The 11,483-nt window shown below is 48.3% G+C and overlaps 1 protein-coding gene and 1 pseudogene across 1 annotated transcript in view; one reads left to right on the top strand and one right to left on the bottom strand.

The window, feature by feature from the left end:
* LOC140185051 (uncharacterized) overlaps positions 1–11,483 on the bottom strand; it is a 783,302-nt gene that overhangs the window by 576,287 nt on the left and 195,532 nt on the right. The window lies entirely within an intron of this gene.
* Positions 500–2,616, top strand: LOC140185334 (probable G-protein coupled receptor 139; annotated as a pseudogene).

Below are 11,483 nucleotides of genomic sequence, written 5' to 3'. Positions count from 1 at the left end.
ATGTTCTGTCTGTGACTATGACTAAGTCACTGAAAACGTTGGACGGTTTTCTGGATATGAAAGTGTTTAGTCACCATCACAAGCAGATCTTTTCTTAGCGACCCCTCGTTACAGTCCTCCAAACACAAACTATTCCAAGAGTTTATACTCTCGAGGAGAATGGAAACAGTAGGTGATTCAATACACTTTCACAAGCTACAATGACATAATTTACTTCAATCTTCTGTGTCTCTCAAATGGCTCAATTGAATTGCATACATACAGTGGAAGCATATTTAATTGATAAGAAACCACTGAAGGTCCAGTCACCTTTTCGGACAAACTAATTCACACAAACAGTCCAAAAATTGCACTAGTTAATTATTTAATCTCAATCTGTCACCACGGGGATTGCACCTGCCTGACGTAATTGGTCTGTAAATAGTTTTACAACAGTTATTTTTAAATCTGCTGAAATATGTCCCTGTGGAGTCGATAAATGGTATTTAAAACCCCAGGCATGTGCTGCCTTAACATTTCATTCCGAGAGATCGCCTGAAGCACAGGGGGACAGATAAAATGCCTGCAATGTTGGAAAGATATTGGAGTGTGGAGAAAATATTGTACGTGTTCATTGCCATCATTGGAGTTCCTGGTCAGTGAGCAGAGCAATTCATGTTTGGTATTTCTGTGTGTTAACCATATAAATCTGTTTATGATCATTTGACAAGCTTTTATCCTGATGATCATTGTCCAGCTAACCGTCAGAGGTATTGCTCCTGTCAGTTCAGCACTCTGAATTGTCATATTTAACTCACGAGATCGACTCGAACGTTGTTCTTGCTTCAATGACAGCTTGTCCGGAGTTGTTCCGGTGTGGGGACAGGCAGCTCTGCCGCAAGCTGTGACTGGGATGGGTTTACATTGTGAAGTTCACTGTTTCTGAGTTATTGAACAGAGAGAAACCCGGGTCCTGTGTTTCATGTCTCACTGTGGAGTCTGTCACAGTCGGATCACACTGCCTAATTGGGTCTGGTCACCGGAACCAGTGTCCACGGATCTGCTGACGAAATTATCGAATTGAACTGCGCTGCAGAATTAATCCATTAACGGAGCCACTCAGTCTCAGGTTACTAAGTTGTTCCTGCTTTCCCTCTGAGACGCGTCGTAAATTGGGGCACCACTTCGTCCTGTCGAAAAGCCTTGGCTCAGAACCAGATTTTGTTCAGTTCCATTTATGCAGCCTGACCTCCCGAGTCCCTCCAGTATTTTGTATCTGTTGCTCCCCTCTGTCTCCCTTCTTGGCCGCATCAGATGCTAAGTTTCCAGAGACCTGGCCCGTCACGGTTAAATCAGTGAAACGGCCCCATCAGCGACTGGAGTCGGGATCAGCATCGATCGTTGTTGTTGATGCAGATCGATTTTATCGCCGACGACTATGCACACATTGTCTTATCTCCGCACTGAAGAAGGCAGGTCAGAGACGGTGTGACCCGTGTTTGATGTTAGATTAGCAGCCGTTCACAGACTCTCCTGATCTTTAGCTGAAACCCGATCCCTTGAGGAATGGGTTCAGTAATGCCTAGTGTCTGTTATTTTTTTCTCTCTCTCTCTCCCCCGTCCCCTTCCCCCATCCCCGTCACCCTCTCTCTCCCTCTCTCCCTGTCCCCTTCCCCCGTCCCGCTCTCCCACTCCTCTCCCTCTCCCACTCCCGCCTCCCCCTCTCCAGTGAATTTAGTGGCGATTGTGATCCTGTCCCGGGGAAAGTGCGGCCTCTCTACCTGCACCACTCGCTACCTGGTGGCCATGGCAGCGGCGGATCTACTGACCAATGTCACCGAGGTCATTTTGTCTCAAATCCATGAATACTACTTCCCGTTGAATTTTCTGGACATCACGCCTGTGTGCAGTGTTAGCGCTGTACTGAGGTTCACAGCCACAGACTGTTCTGTCTGGTTCACCGTCGCTTTCACCTTTGATCGGTTTGTCGCCATTTGCTGTCAGAAGCTGAAAACAAAATATTGCACCGGGAAAACTGCGGCTGTGGTTCTAACAACAACCGGCGTACTGTCCTGTCTGAAAAACATTCCCCGATATTTCACACGGGAACCCTGGGAGATCATTGACAATGTACCGTGGTTCTGTAATCTCATAGACAATTATTTAACTGACCCTGGGTGGGTAGTATATGACTGGCTCGATACAGTTTTAACTCCGTTCCTCCCTTTCGCTGGGATCTTGCTGCTCAACGCTCTGACAGTCAGACACATTTTAGTGGCCAGTCGGGTCCGTAAGGGGCTAAAGGGTCACAGCAAGGGGGAGAACGGCAGTGACCCGGAGATGGAGAGCAGGAGGAGGTCTGTGGTTTTACTTTTCACTCTCTCCGGCAACTTCATCCTCCTGTGGATGACAGTGGTTGTAAATATCATATATTATCAGGTCTCAGGAAAAGGATTGGATTTCAATGATTCTGAATGGATCTTTATCTACGTCGGGGCTTTACTGAGGGATTTCAGTTGCTGCACGAACACATTTATTTACGCGGTGACTCAGTCGAAATTCAGGGAGCAGATAATCAGCGCGGTGAAATATCCGGTCACCTCGGTGATTCAGTTCATTAATAAATACGCGTCCTGAGCACAAGCCGGAGGCCGCAGCAATTTTTCCAGTCCGGATTCCGGCTCCTCACATTCACCGTCTGATCTCCCAGTTTTTATTCTGGGGCATACTGTCCCATTGACAGGAAGAACTGGGTCATTAGGATAGTGCGTTTCTCGGGAGGGGCAAAGCACCGTCCTGGACTCGGCAGATGTCAGTCAACGAACTACTCTGGAATGCCAGCCACCCATTTGTCTTTGCATATGTCCATCCATGCCCATTCCTGCCCACCAACCTCACAGACCGACTTTCCCACAAGACGGCTGAGTCTAGTCTGATGCTGGTTGGCTAATCCAATGTCAAACACACCAGTTTCCACCGTCCCGTTGAATGATCGTCTAACATGAATAAAGAGGGGGGCATTTGGATGAATGGCTTTTGACACTCCAATTTAATGGCGCATTCCCGCTTCTAACTGGACTGGAATGTGGTGTTCGGAATTGGGAAATAAAACTCTCACTGTTTTTTTTTTCCTAATGAAAACTAAATTACCACCCCACCCCCGTCAAAATCCTATAGATTGTACGGAATAAAAACCTAATGCAGTGAATTAAATTAAACTCATTCCCACAATTTAAATATCGACGCCCAACGATTGTCATGCAATTTGCATTTGATTTCAATCTACCTGATCAGCTTCACCCTGAAATAGTCTGTGTGCAAATGTTCCATAATGAAAAAATCTACACGACCCAGTATGAAGTTATCCAACACGACATTTGGAAAAAACAACATTTTAATATGGCCAATTCAGGTGGTATCGGTATAATTACTTCCCTTCTTGTTTGTAGCCACTTCTCCCATGAACCAAACACTGTTCGGTGTCTGTAAAGGTGTGCCACTAGATTTCCCAGAAGCCCTCAATTCTTAACCCTGTAAAACCCCGAAACAGGCTCTGATCTGCAAAGCGGATGGTCTTTATCCACAATTGAACTTTTAGCAGCTTTTGTAACTAAACAGTTAAACCTCTTATTCCGCTCAAAACCTCTGTGTGCAGGGACCCATCAGAATAAATCATATACACCAATACTTTGTGTATGAAATAATGTTTGACGAGTTTCCAACATTAAATCTGATCTGCTGCTAGGCTAACAATTTTCCTCCACCTACTATACACCGAAAATTATGTCAACAAGTCCTGCTGTTTAAACTGATAAATGGTCGGTAAGTTGCTTCTTTATCGTTACTTTTAATTCGGCACAAAAAAAAACCGGTACACCCACAGTTCCAATTAAATTGTCTTTTGATCCCTCTGCAACAACATATTATATCCCTCTGTTAACATATCATAATAATATTCCTTAATGTATTGTTGAACCAACAGACCCTCAGGCGTATCAGAATCTTTGGATTCATTAAAATATGACACCTAAAGTCTACCAGTCATAGGCAGAACAAGGTGGCATTTCATAGAACGTGACAATTGGGGCATATTGCATAATCCAGCAATCCCATCTTCCCAACGTGATAAGATCCCAGCCACCTAAACCTAAAAAGACTCTTTGTGTGATGTTCCCAACAGTCCTCTACCACAACTTTAACAGGATGATCACTTCTCTGCACCCTCAAATTAATTCGATATGTCAGCAATACTGCAGTCTCCGAAATCCTGAGGGTAGTTGTCCCATTTCAACCAGTAAAACCCAAACAGGGGACGGTAAGCAACATGATTTTAAATCCTGAGCTTCTATCACATCCAAGCATTTTACAGTTGAAAATGATGCTGATCCATAAGCCACACAGCCATAATCAAGAATTTATCTAATTAAACAAATAAAATGGCGAACAAAGATTTTCGTGTACCACCCTGAAACACCCATATAAACACATGAGAATCCCAAATCAGTGTGCACCTCAATTCCGTTCGCACCTTAAACCCGTTGACATCCCACATGCCCATCAGATTATCCAGGAGGAAGAATTATTTCCAGCAGTTCCACCGTAATAATATAATGAGCAAAGTTCAAAGTTCAAACTGCATTTGTTATTAAAGTACCTATAAATGAAACAACCTGGACATTCATCACATTCCCAAATCGGCGTGCAATAGCAAATTTGCCAACACATCCAAATCTGTCACCATCCCCAACTCAATATGCACTCCGAAATCTCTGCACATCCTCAAATTCGCATGCAACCCCTAGGCAGTGTGCATCCCGTATTTACCGACACCCTGAAATCCGTCTGCACCCCTTATTCACCGACACAAACTAAAATCTACGCCAATCCGCAAATCAATGTGCAGCCTTACTTACATGTACAACCCCAAACCCTCTGATCATCCAACATGCACGTTAGATTTTCCCAGAGCAGGAATCATTTCAAACAATTCACCAAATAGCTGTCTCAATCTTAAACAGTTTAAAGTGCCTTCATTATTAATGTATCTATGTGGGTCTACATTTCTGTGTGTTTTTATGCGTCTTGCTGTGAGTCTTTGGACTTTTTGAGTGTCTCTGTGTGTTTGTGTCAGAGAGCAGGTAGCGGACAGCGCTCGCTCTTTGTCGATACAGAGTGGCCACTCGGCTCGTGTGGAGGAAACCCTTCAGGGCACCAGACGGGAGTGTGTACACTCGTTCGGGGAACTATATAGCATTGTGTTGTTTGTAAGAGATACAGCAATATCGTGGGCTGAATTCCGAAGAGCGCAGAGCTCGGACGGTCTCTACTCAATACATTTGAGGAGGTTGAACAGGGAATGAACGAGTGAACCTGTGAGGAGCGTTTGATGGCTCCGGGCCTGAATTCGCTGAGCTTAGAAAAATCACATTGAAATCTATCAAACATTGAATGCACACAGAACACAGTGGACAGATGGTAAGGCAGATCTGAATGTCTAGTTGTGTGTGTGTGTGTGTGTGTATGCTCTTCAACAACTTTAAAATCTCTGGCCCTGATCACCCCATTTTGCAATGGATGTGCAGTACCTTTATACCTCAAGAACACCTTAAAACACTTCGCTTCCTTCCCGACAACGGATCCAACCAGTTCCCCTTCATCTCCACTTTATCTGGAGTCAGGGAGTACCATAACAAAGAAACAAATCCTTTTTGACCATTTAGTCCCTACAGAATTGTTATTTTTCCGTGTTCTATAACTGTACCTGGACCATAGCCTTCAATACGATTCCCGTCCATGTACCTATCCAAACTACTCTCCAATGAAATCCGTAACTTCCGCCGACGGCTTTTCCCAAACCGGCCCCACCCTCAGAGGGAAGGAATTCCCACTCTGGTCCCTCTTAAATATTTCATCTTTCTCCCTTAATCTGCGACCTGTACTTCCCGTCTCATTCAACTTGAGGAAAAATCCTGCCTGTTTTTACCCTGTCTATAACAATCATAATTGTGTATACTTCTGTGTAATCTCCCTTCATTTATCTACACACCAGTGAAGAAAGTCCTCACTTTTTCCAACATCTCGGGTCTTCCAATCCCAGCAAACGTATTCTATTTTTTTCTACACTTTCAATTTTATTGATATATTTCCTGCAGGCTAGTAACGAAGCTGCAGACAATACTCCGAATAATCTAATGTGCACATGCAGTTGTTAAAGGGTTCGCGGAGACGCGCGGATTAGGCGCGCACACGGGCTTGGGGTTGTGCAAGAATATGGGGGCACGTGCGGATTTGGGTATATTCGCAGACTTAAGGGGTGCACACGGAGTTTGGACTGTCGGTGGTTGTAGGGGGTGACAATTGTGAAGGCTGTTTGATCTATAGAAACATGATTAATAAATGTACATTGAAAGTTTTAATTTTGTTCTTCCTATTATTTAAGTATGAGCCAGCTGTTTCATGAACAGTTGAAAACGATTCTTGCTCCGGCATAATCTAATACGCATGTGGGGTGTAAGTGGATTTGGGTTTTCACACAGATTTGGAGTGTTATATGAATAAATGCACTTTACTTTTACAAATCTGTTCGTATTGTGTTTTTAAGTTGGAGGTTGCTACTCAAAATTTGCATACGAACTTTGGGCTGCGTTTATTTAATGGCGAGGCAGCCATTTTCTGAACTGTTTGACACGATTTGTACTCGAAGATAATCGTATGTGCGTTTGAATTCAATACGGGTTTGAAGTTACACCAAGATTTGCAAAGAATTTTCGGATGCATGGTTATATTTCTTCCCGAGACAAAAATTTTCTGAACGGTTTGAAATGATTGTTTCCTTGAAATAATCTGTTATGCCTGCGGGCGTGTCAGCCGGGTTGGGGTGCGCAGCAAATTGTGGAAAACGCAGTATTAGGGAAGTGAGTGTGAATATGAGTGCGCGCACAGTTTTGGGGGTGAACATGATTTGGAGGTGCGCACTGATTTAGGGCTGTGTTCTCGCACATGAGGGTACGCACTGATTTGGGGACTGAGCAGCTTTAGAGGTTTGTTGTAAAATTCAGGGGTGAACACAGCTTCATGTGGATTTGCAGATGCACGCAGAAGTCGTTGTGTTGCAAGGAACGCAGAACACAGGCCCGGAGATTAAGTTAGGAAGTAGTCGAGTGTGTGAGCGTTAACGGCAAACAGGAGTGCAAGAAAGCAGAATTATCTTGACACGGAGCGTAGAAAGGAAAGCGGCAGGCGAAACCTTTCTTAGCACGGAGAGACCGAATTACACGGGTAAACCTCGGTGCTGAAGTCAAACTTAGAATACTCATCTTGACACGGAGAGACTGAGTTTCACAGGTCACCTTCGGAACTGAATTGGAACTTGGAAAACTTACCTTGACGTGGAGAGACTAAATTTCACAGATAAATCTCGGTACTGGAGCAAACTTAGAACACACAATCCGAAGCGGCCGGGAAACGTTGATTACCACACTGGCAAAACCAACGATCTGGCAACTACTGGGTGCAAAGCTGGGGTTCTTTTGCTGTATGTCCTGATGAAAGCCAGGTGTGTCGCCATCAAAGTGAGTTAGGAGACAATAGTGAATTAACTGTCGAGACCGTGACAGTACCCACACTCCCCACGCCCCCCCCCTCCCCGACATCAGCGGGAGCCTACCGGCGAACCACCAGGCTTGTCCGGATTGCCTCGATGGAAATCTCGGACGAGGGAAAGGTCCAGGGTGAAGGAGCGGGGAATCCAAGTGCGCTCCTCAGGACCGTATCCCTCCCAATCGACCAGGTCAAACAGACCCCTGCCTCTGCGCCGCAGACCCAGTGGACGGTGTAAGCCAGGCGAGTGGGGGAGGTTCAGCAGGGGGGCACAAAGGGCTGACAGACAAAGGGTTGACCACCGAGGGGTTGATGATGCTCACAATTTGGAATGATCCGAGGTAACGAGGGGCGAGATTCTTGAGTTCATTATTGAAGGGGATGTATTTTGAAGGGAGCCAAACCTTCTGACCAGGCCGATAGTTAGGCGCAGGAATTCGATGGCGATCGGCAATCCTCCGGTTGCGGTCAGCTGAACGGAGCAGGGCCGCTCGTGCATCCTTCCAGACCTTGCGGCACTGGCGGAGATGGGCCTGAACTGAAGACACATCAATATCGTCTGCATGCACAGGAAACAGAGGGGCTGATAACAGAGGGAGCATTCGAAGGGAGACATTTCGCAGGTGCTGTTGACCAGGGAGTTGTTGGCGTACTCCACCCAAGTGAGATGGGTGCTCCAGGATGACGGGTTTTTGGCGGATATGCAGCGCAGTGCTGCTTCCAAATCGTGGTTTGCTCACTCCGTTTGACCGTTAGTCTCTGGATGGAAACCGGAAGACAGACTTACCGAGGGTCCAAGGCCTTAACAGAAGGACCTCCAGACTTGAGAGATGAATTGGGCACCCCGGTCAGAAACAATGTCAGGGGGAATTCCATGAAGGCGGAAGACGTGTTGAACAAGGAGGTCAGCTGTTTCGCGGGCTGTAGGGAGTTTGGGAAGGGCTGTAAAGTGCACGGCTTTGGAGAAACGGTCCACCACGGTGAGTAAGGCAGTGTTACCATGTGAAGGGGGTAGCCCAGTGAAGAAATCCAAAAGCAATGTGGGACCAAGGGCGGCCGGGGACAGGTAGGGGACGAAGTAACCCAGCAGGTGGCCGATGGGACGCTTTTCCGCGGGCACACACAGAACAGGCAGAGACGAAGGAGCGAGTGTCAGCATCCATGGAGCGCCACCAGAAATGTCGCTTCAGAAGGGACAGAGTTCGATTGATTCCGGGATGGCAGGCGAAACGGGAAATATGCCCCCACTGGAGAACCTGAGACCGAACAGAGTCAGGCAAGAATAGGCGATTGGGGGGTCCATAGGCTGGGTCAGGTTGCGTCCGTTGGGCCTCTTTGACTATGGATTCGATCTCCCAGGAGAGGGCAGCCACAACACAGGATGGTTGAAGGATGGTATCGAGTTTGGGAAGGCCCTCCTCGAAGACCTATTGACGAGACAGAGCATCTGGCTTCACGTTCCTGGAGCCAGGACGATCGGTGAGGGTGAATTTGAAACGGCCAAACAATAATGCCCAACAGGCTTGGCAGTAATTAAGGCGTTTAGCGTTCTGGATATACGCCAGGTGCTTGTGGTCCGTCCAGACGATGAATGGATGTTCAGCTCCCTCCAGCCAGTGACTCCGCTCCTCCAAGGCGAGTTTGACGACCAGCAACTACCGGTTCGCAACGTCGTGGTTACTTTCGGCGGGGGATAGTCGGTGAGAGAAAAAGGCGCAGGGATGGAGCTTTTGGTCTGGGACGGAGCATTGGGAGAGGACCGCTCCCACCCCATAGTCGGAGCCGTCAACTTCCACAATGAATTGGCGAGAGAGGTCGGGCTAGACCAGGATGGGAGCGGAGGTGAAACGCCTCTTCAGCTCCGTGAAGGTGGAGTCGGCTTCGGGGGTCCAGTGAGAAGGGGTCGCAGGAGAGATGAGTTGAGTAAGGGGCCGCAGCCACCCGGCTGTAATCCCTGATGAGGCGACGGTAGAAGTTTGCGAACCCCAGAAATCGCTGGCGTTGTTTAAGCGTCGTGGGTTTTGGCCACTCCGCCACCGCCCGGATCTTTTCGGGATCCGCCCTCACTTGCCCGCTCTCAATGATGTACCCCAGAAAACTGACAAAACGGGCATGGAACTCGCACTTCTCTGCCTCAACGAATAGCGTGTTCTCCAAAAGCCTCTGAAGAACCTGACGGACATGCTAGGTGTGCTCCTGAAGACTGCGGGAGAAGATTAGGATGTCGTTCAAACAGACGAAAATGAAACGTTTAATAAAGGCCCCAAGGACGTTGTTTACCAGGGCTTGGAAGTCGGCGGGGGCATTAGTGAGACCGAGAGGCATGGCAGCCGTCTGGTGTGTGATGAAGCTCCAGGGAGAAGGTCAATTGCGCAGTCGTAAGGGCGATGTGGAGGCAGAGAAAGGGCCCGATGCTTGCTAAACACTTCTCCCGGATCCTGATACTCTACGGGAACCCTGGACGAGTCAGGGGGTTCAGAGGCGGACGAGGTCGCTTTGACCTCCACTGGGGAAAGGGCTGATTGCAGACAAGTGGAATGGCAGAACGAACTCCAGCTGACTATCTTCCCGGTGGGCCAGTCGGTGTGGGGGTTATGACGACTTAACCAGGGGTAACCAAGAACTATGGGGGCTTGAGTGGAGAAAATTAAATTGAATCGTACCTGTTCCCGCTGTTTTCCGGAGAGAAGGAGAAGCAGGGGATCTGTACAGTGTGTGACTCGGGCCAGAAGTCTACCGTCCAGCGCCCAAGCTTCCAGGGGTGTAAACATGGCTCACCAGGAATTCCGGCTTGGAAGACTAAGCTTTCATCCAAAAAAAAATTCCCTCACCGCCGGAGTCCACTGGTGCAAACAGAGGCAGGGACTGTTGGTTGTAACACAAAGTAGCTTGAAGCTGCATCGGGGGTCGGGGGTGGGAAGGGAGTGTTGTCTGGCTCACCAGAGTCCCCCTTTCCACTGGTGAGTCTTCCCTTTAGGCCGAAGGGAACAGGTAGCGCCGAAGAGGCCGGACTGGCAGCAATATAGACACTCACCCGCTCTGAATCTCCGGAATCATCTTCATCTTCTTCTTCTGCTGCTTCTTCCCCTTCTTCTTCTTCGTGTTTTACGGCGGTTGGAACCCAGCTTAATGGTGCATTACCGCCACTTGCTGCTCCGGAGGGTGCAATAGACTTTGTAGGAGAAAGGCGGTTCCTTCCCAGCTGCATGGTTTCCCCTCTCGGGGCGGTGGAAACGGCAGGGCTGGGAGCTACTCCAGGAGCAGGAGCAGGAGAGCTGCCTGTTCTGGCGGGAGGCGGTAATGCGTGCCGAAGAGTTGGCCAAAGGTGGTGGGCGACCAGTTCTTTCTCTATGGCGTTCTCAGAGGCGATTGTCCAACCTGGTGGCTCGGGAGATCAGGGAATCCAGGCTGTCGGTGTCGTCTCTTGCCGCCAACTCGTCTTTCACCATGTCACTGAGACCATTCCGAAATATCTGTTGGAGTACCTCATCGTCCCACCCCGAGTCGGCCGCTAACGTCCGGAACTCCACGGAATATTCGGCAATACTGCGTGAGCCCTGCCGGAGAGTGAGTAGACGCTTGGCGGCGTGTTTACCAAAGATCTTTCTCATCTCCGCGATAAAGGTGGCGAAAGAAGAGCAGATATCCACTTGGTTATCCCAAACAGCTGTGGCCCACGCTAATGCACTTCCCAGCAACAGTCCCATGATATAACAAATATCTGACTGATCCGTGGAGTACGTGGGGACTGCTGTTCAAACACCAGGGAGCACTGATGAAGGAAGGGCCGACACGTAGTGCTCCGGTTCAGGTACGCGAGGCTGTCTTGGCGGGGGTGTTGCTGACACGTAGGGGGTTGCCACGACAGGCTGTCTGGGCTCGTTAGACAGGGTTCCAGCAGTGGG

Source organism: Mobula birostris, chromosome 20 (genome assembly GCF_030028105.1).
Source record: "Mobula birostris isolate sMobBir1 chromosome 20, sMobBir1.hap1, whole genome shotgun sequence".
Taxonomy (NCBI): Eukaryota; Metazoa; Chordata; class Chondrichthyes; order Myliobatiformes; family Myliobatidae; genus Mobula; species Mobula birostris.
The sequence above is the reverse complement of the archived record's forward strand: the minus strand, read 5'-3'. Positions and strand labels throughout refer to the sequence as shown.